Below are 7,509 nucleotides of genomic sequence, written 5' to 3'. Positions count from 1 at the left end.
AATCGGTGTATCATGATGTTTAAGGAAAATCACCAGGACTGCAGATGTGATCACTGAGAGAAAAAGAGTGAGGGAAACTAAAATATATCCCAGAGTCTCTTGATAGGCAAGGAAGTGGATCTTCTTAGCAATGCAGTGGTCCTTGTCTATATTTGGATATTTGTCTTCTGGACAACCGTCACAATGGTCTGCATCTGAAATCAAGAATCAAGCAGTTCAGGAGTATCTAACATGACCATTAACTACCAGAAACGTAGTCATGGAACAACCGACTGTGCTGTTTATGGTGCATCAAAACGGGGAAATCATCCTTCATTCTGGGGAACCCTAGGAATAGATTGGGCAGAGACCAGGATCTGTTCAGCCCCAACTGGCCTGGTCAGGTTCCTGTGGAAAGAAGGGTCTCTCCAGTCACTGACCGCTTCCTTGACTATGGTGGCTTTTACTGTGAGACCCACTGCCAACTGTTTCTTTCTCAGTTTATACTGGAATCCTTCAGAAACGGATAGTTCTGTCAGTTGGGAATCTCACAATTTTATTTGTACATACATTATCTATATACAGTGTGAGCCGCTGCGGCGCAGTATTTAGAATGCAGTAGTGCAGGCTACGTCTGCTGATCACCGGCTGCCCGAGCAAAGGGTTGGACTAGAGGACCTCAGAGGTCCGTTCCAACTCTGTTATTCTGTTATAAAGGGAAAGGCAAAAGGGAAACCACTTTCACTGAAGAAGAGTCTCCAGCCAAAAGACTCGGAGAGTCACAGTTGAAAACTGCCTCGCCTGCAGGAGGAAAGAAAGACTTTAGAAACTGAGAAAAGTCAGGTGATTCTTCAGGAGGAGGAAGGGGGAGAGGAAGAGGAGGAGGGGAGGAGGAGGAGGAGGAGGAGTAGGAGTGCAAAGGGAATCAACTTTTTTCATTGTTTCACTATTGGCTTTAAATATGCCTTTTGGGCAATTGTATTAGCTCTATATAACTGAGCTGAGGTGGCGCAGTGGTCAGAGTGCAATATTGCAGGCTGACTCTGCCTGCTGCCAGGAGTTCGATCCTGATTGGCTCAAGATTGACTCAGCCTTCCATCCTTCCGAGGTGGGTAAAAAGAGGACCCAGATTGTTGGGGGCAAGAGGCTGACTCTGTAATCCGCTTAGAGAGGGCTGTAGAGCACTGTGAAGTGGTATATAAGTCTAAGAGGTAAGTGGGAAGGAAGGAAGGAAGGAAGGAAGGAAGGAAGGAAGGAAGGAAGGAAGGAAGGGGGGGCAATAGGCTGACTCTGTAATCCGCTTAGAGAGGGCTGTAGAGCACTGTGAAGTGGTATATAAATCTAAGAGGTAAGTGGGAAGGAAGGAAGGAAGGAAGGAAGGAAGGAAGGAAGGAAGGAAGGAAGGAAGGGGGGGCAATAGGCTGACTCTATAAACCTCTTAGAGAGGGCTGTAGAGCATTGTGAAGCGGTATATAAGTCTAAGTACTATTGCTATTACTATATGGCTCAACAATGTTTTTATCTCAAAGTGACCTTTGAGATAAAAAGGCTAACCTTTTTGCCATCGCGTGCCAGGAGAGGGGGGGTGGGGGAGGGTCGCGCACGCGCACGTGCCCACGCGCATGTATGCGCAACCCCCTCCCCCCTCCCCCCCGCTCCTGGCACATGATGGCCTGGTAGGCCCGTTTTTCTTTCTTACCTGGCTCCAGATCCTCTCTGTGTATCTGGGAAGGGCAAAAACAGCCTTTCCCACTCCCTTGGAGGCCCTACGGAGGCTGAAAGGGCCCATTTCCCAACTCTTGGTGGGACAGGAAGTGACATTTTTTGCTGTCCCCAGCCTCCAGAACCTCTCTAGGAGTCTGTAGTAGCCTCTCTAGGAGTCTCTGGAGGCTGGGGACAGGAAAAAAAGTCACTTCCTGTCCCACCGGGAGTCGGGAAATGGGCCCTTTCAGCCTCCGTAGGGCCTCCAAAGGAGTGGGAAAGGCTGTTTTCGCCCTTCCCAGATACATAGAGAGGATCTGGAACCAGGTAAGAAAGAAAAATGGGCCTTCCCCACCGCACCCCAGGCCCTCCAGAGGCAGGAAACAGCCTGTTTCCCTACTTCTGGTGGGCCCAGAAGGCCCGAAAATCAGCTGGCCGGTGCACGCATGCGCCCCAGAGCTGAGCTGGAGTACCCACTAATATGGCTCCGCGTGCCACCTGTGGCACACGTGCCATAGGTTCGCCATCACGGTCCTAGGAAATTGATACTGCTGAAAGGACAAGCACACCCAAAATAAAAAGAAATTAAAGCTTGGACCACCTACCCCACTCCTTAAGGAAAAGATTGGTGGCTGAATTTCTCGGTGGGATGTGACTGTAGGAGTGGAACCTGTCAATTGTGCTCTGAGACTACACTGCATTGAATAGGGGAGTAGCAGGAAAATCGGTCCATGGGGGGGCAGAACAGTTTACGTCTATGAATTAAAGGTTCTGCTGAGATCATGTCACTCCTACCAAAATGTCAAAATATTGATATTTTGATCTACGGCATGACTTCCTTGGTCCTGGAAGACTTACATTGAAAGTATGCTCTACCTGTCTGATTAGAAATGGTCCCTCCTGGACAAGGGGCACATTGGTAGCAGCAAACCTGCTCTCCCTCTGGAACTCTTCTCCTCTCTCCTGCATGGCACCTCTTCATGCCACACCTGGCAAAAGGCACTTTCTAAAAGAGAAAAGAGAAATACTGTAGATAGATTAAGCAATGAACATGTCAACCCTGAAGCTGGCCTGACGGAGGCCATTTTGAGGCTTCAGTGTTGCCACACTGGAGCTGAGGGTTAGGGAGGGGGTGGGAGTAGAGTTAGCTGGGGTTTTGTAGCCAAAACAAAATACTTTCTCTTGGGAACCAAGGTCATTCCCACAGGTGGTCGGAGAGAAGAGGAGCGAAGTTACCAAGCAACCAGATGACACCGTGATTGGACCATGTGACTGACTGCCTGGGGAAGGGGAAAAGCTTTTACTTTTAATTAGGTGAAAACCACAGGAATAGTCAGAGTCGGTTTTCACCAGCCTGTGCCAATATGTTATATCCAATAAAACTGTTTTTTGAGGAATCAATGTGCCTCAGAGTTCTGTTTATTATGGGTGTATTGCTTGGAACCTTGACAGAACATGCTTCATTTATTCCTTTCCACACTCTTATTTCCATTTTCAAAATGGCTCACCATGGTTTACCAGCAACTTAATCATAATCATAAGTTTATTTATCAAGCATATATAAGATAACAGGTCAAAGAGCCTGGTAGTACAGTGGTCTAAAGCACCCTGTTATTAAGACCAGCTGCCTGCAATTACTGCAGGTTCGAATCTTACCAGGCTCAAGGTTGACTCAGCCTTCCATCCTTTCTAAGGTAGGTAAATTGAGGACCCAGTTTGTGGGGGCAATAAGCTGACTTTGTATAAATATACAAAAGGATGAAGGCTATTGCTTAGCGCATTGTAAGCCACCCTGAGTCTCCGGAGAAGGGCGGCATATAAATCAAAATTAAAAAAAAAAAAGTATAAACATAATTTGAATACATGAAAAGAGTAAGTAAAAAGGAATATTAGGACAGGGACGGAAGGCACGCTGGTGCACTTATGCAGGTCCCTTTCAGACCTCTTAGGAATGGGGTGAGGTCAACAGTGGACAGTCTAAGGTTAAAGTTTTGGGGTTTGGGGAAGAAACCACAGAGTCAGGTAGTGCATTCCAGGCATTGACCGCTCTGTTGCTGAAGTCGTATTTTCTGCCATTGAGTTTGGAACGGTTTACCTTGAGTTTGTATCTATTATTTGCTCATGTATTGTTGTGGTTGAAGCTGAAGTAACCTGCTGAAACCCACCACTGAATTGCACTGGCTTCTGCTGACCCAGGGATTTGAAAGTGGGTGACTGCAAATAAATTAATGGGTACCGCTTCGGTGGGCAACTTCACAGGGACGCAGAAAGTGCCCGCAAATTTGCATCCCCCAGCAGTGGTGCTGTCACCACCAAATCCTTTCACCGTGGAAGCACTTTGGTGCTTCCAATATGGATAAACCACCCATTTGCACTACTCGGGTGACCCTGAGGACACAGATAAGCCTTCAAGTGCCTCAGCGACCCTCTCAAAGGATGCAAATGACCAGCTGTGTCTGCAAGGAATATAAATCCTTCCATTCCCCACCATCCAGCCAGAGCTGAAGAAGCTTCTTGGATGAGAAGTGAAACATCTTCAAAAAAAAAAAAAAAAAGAAAGAAAGTCCAGTTGCCTCCTGAAAAAGCATCTTTGGGACAACCAGGACCTGGATGACTGAGAATCTCTTCAGAATATGGAAGTACTCCCTTTGTGGAATACAGTCGTAATTTTTAATAGAAACCAAACAGATATTTACTCTAAGTCAACATCTATCTGGAATGTGTTAACTATGGAAGAACCACAGGACCAGATATGGGATAGATTTGTTGGAATGGGATAGGGTGGAGGGGTTGGATTGGAAGACCTCCAAGGTCCCTTCCAACTCTTTTTTCCCCCTGTTATTCTGTTATCCCCAGGAGAGAATAGATCTTTTCCTCAATTTACAACATTTCCTTCCAGCTCACCTTTGTGGCCCAGATGATTGCATTGGAGTTAAGAGTGAAGTCCTTTCCTGGGGGAGCCCTTGCATCTACTTGGCCAATTTTCACGGAGACAAAAGATCGATTAGGGAGAAAAATCCAGTTGAAGAGATCATAACCACCAGACTGAAGTACATTTTCTGAGAAGGAGACTTCCTCACCAACACTGTTGTTGAATTGGATGTTCCTCAAATAGGGAAGAATCTGAAAGGAAAGAGAGCTTCAGAAATTACTTGGCTGAAGCCAGAAATGAGACATCATGGACTCAATCGTAATGTAATGGCCATCATCCTGAAATTCAATGTGAAGAAAAGTCAAGTCTTACACTTAGGTATGAAAAACCAAAAGCACAGATATAAACTGGGGGAAACCAGGCTTAATAGCAGTGACTGTGTGAAGGATCTGGGAGTCTTAGTGGACAACCAGCTAAATATGAGCCAGCAGTGTGCAGCAGCAGCCAAAAAAGCCAATGCAATCCTAAATTGCATTATCAGAGGGATAGAATCAAGATCAAGGGAGGTACTAAGACCACTCTATAAAGCCGTAGTAAGACCACACCTAGAATACCGCATCTAGTTTTGATCAACACATTATAAAAAAGATGTTGAAACTCTAGAAAGAGTGCAGAGAAGAGCAACCAGGATGATGAGGGGACTGGAGGATAAAACATATGAAGAACAATGACCAGAACTGGGCATGGCTAGTTTATTTTTATTTTATTTTTATTTTTATTTATTTTTATATGCCGCCCAGGGCGGCTTACAATGCGCTAAGCAATAGCCTTCATACTTTTGTATATTTTATACAAAGTCAGCTTATTGCCCCCACAAACCGGGTCCTCATTTTACCTACCTTAGAAAGGATGGAAGGCTGAGTCGACCTTGAGCCTGGGGAGAATTGAACTCGCAATAATTGCAGGCAGCTGGATTTTAAATGCTGCCTTAGGAGGAGGCATTAGCCTCCTACGCCACTCAGGCTTAGTGAAGAGAACAACCAGGGGATACATAATAGTAATGTTCCAATATTTGAGGGGCTGCCACAGAGAGGAGAGGGGTCAACCTGATTTCCAAAGGCCAGATAAGGAACAATGGATGGAAACTGATCAAGGAGAGATTCAATCTGGAAATAAGGAGAAATTTCTTGACAGTGCAAAGAATCAACCAATAGAACAAAAGTTGTGGGAGCTTCATCACTGGAGGCTTTCAAGAAGCTACTGGACTGCCATCTGTCAGAAATGGTGTAGGGTCTCCTGCTTGGGCGGGGGGTTGGACTAGATGACCTACAAGGTCCCTTCCCACTCTGTTATTCTGTTAAATCTTTACATGTCTGAAAAAGAGGAGTTTTCTTGGTGCTGATCTGAGCAATCGGGAAGAACATGAAATATTTGATTCCTTCCTCAACACTAGAAAAGATTGTATTTAGCATTGGGCATTTGTATCATGGTTTCTTTCACTCCAGGTTTACACAGAATGATCCTAGATAGCAAGATTTCAATGCCACATTCCAAAATACATTATGTGGTTTTGCTCTTGTCATGCTTGTCTACAGATATTGTCAAATGTTTTCTTTGGCCTGAGGTCTTGTAAATGACAGATGCATTTTAGGGATGTTTAAATATATTCTGTCACCACAGTGTGTTTACAATTCCACTGACTTTCTCTAGCTGATAGGCCAAAAGAGAAGAATGCAGGAATGAGGTCTGATGAAGTGGGGCCATATGGAAAGAAATCCTTGTCCAGATTTTTCTCTTCCTAAATCTTCCTAAAAAGATTTAGCTTTTGATGCAGGAACATCTGATGAAGTTCAGACCAAGATCCCAGTATGACCACAAAGAGTTGGTGAACTTTCAGGACAGTATAGAAAGATATACTGGATAGCTCAACAGACAGAGCACTGTAATTTAATACCAGCTGTCTGCAATTAAAGTAAGATCGAATCTCCCCAGGCTCAAGGTTGACTCAGCCTTCCATCCTTTCAAAGGTAGGTGAAATGAGGACCCAGATTGTGGGGGCAATAAGCTGACTTTGTATAAAATATACAAAAGTATGAAGGCTATTGTTTAACGCATTGTAAGCCGCCCTGAGTCTCTGGAGAAGGGCGGCATATAAATCAAATATATATATGTCTTATGGAGAGCTGGTTTGGTTGACTTTGGTTTTTTGTTACCTCTACCCTATTCAAAATAAATAAATAAATAAATAAATCACTATACTTAATTTATATAATTGTTTTTTTAAAAAATCATTGTAGTTTTATTCTCTTCTGAAAAGCTTTAATATGGTAGCGCGCAGATCTGATAACATATAGAAGTGAAATGCTACATTTCAATGGTGAAATGTAAAATTTGTTACTACCGGTTCTGTGGGCATGGCTTGTGCGGGGGGGGGGGTGTTGTGTTAATGTGACTGGGTTGGCATGGCCAACTTTTTTTTTTTTTACTTTTAAAAGCATTTTTTCTACAACTTTTAAGAGGTTGCAGAAAAAAAATGGTTCTAAAAGCCCCTGACGATCAGGCAACTCAGCTGGGATCGCCAGAGGCTTTTAAAGGCATTTTTGTTTCTACAACCTCTTCGGTCGAACTGGATAAAAAGTCAGAGAGATTACCTGCCATGACCGGACCTTGGAGATCTTCTTTCCAAGCCTGATGATGGTTGGTCTCATTCTGGATGTATACATTGCGTGTAAAGCATGTGCCACAGAATAAACGGCATTGTAGACATTGTAGCTTTCCCCCGTCATGGGTATTTCGAAAAGGTAAGATGGCAGATCCTGTAAATTCTCCTTTCCTGTACATAGTTTTATCTCCTTTCGAGGGATCTTGCCCGGTTTGAAGATCTGGCAGCCAAAGACCTTTTCCCACCATGCTGGGAGAAAAACATCCCTTTGCGGGTTCAAAAGATTTAAAGATAG

At 44.4% G+C, this 7,509-nt stretch overlaps 1 long non-coding RNA gene across 1 annotated transcript; it reads right to left on the bottom strand.

Moving 5' to 3' along the window:
- Positions 1–610: 610 nt before the first annotated feature.
- LOC148116236 (uncharacterized) lies at positions 611–4,707 on the bottom strand. The gene is made up of 3 exons (XR_015733828.1): positions 4,585–4,707; positions 2,557–2,686; positions 611–780 (listed from the first exon to the last, which is right to left on the bottom strand). It is a non-coding gene; the product is annotated as an uncharacterized LOC148116236 (long non-coding RNA).
- Between the last annotated feature and the right edge of the window lie 2,802 nt (positions 4,708–7,509).

Source organism: Pantherophis guttatus, chromosome 1 (assembly GCF_059756535.1).
Source record: "Pantherophis guttatus breed Tessera chromosome 1, ASM5975653v1, whole genome shotgun sequence".
Taxonomy (NCBI): domain Eukaryota; kingdom Metazoa; phylum Chordata; class Lepidosauria; order Squamata; family Colubridae; genus Pantherophis; species Pantherophis guttatus.
Note: the sequence above shows the minus strand (reverse complement) of the source record. Positions and strands in the feature narration are given on the sequence as shown.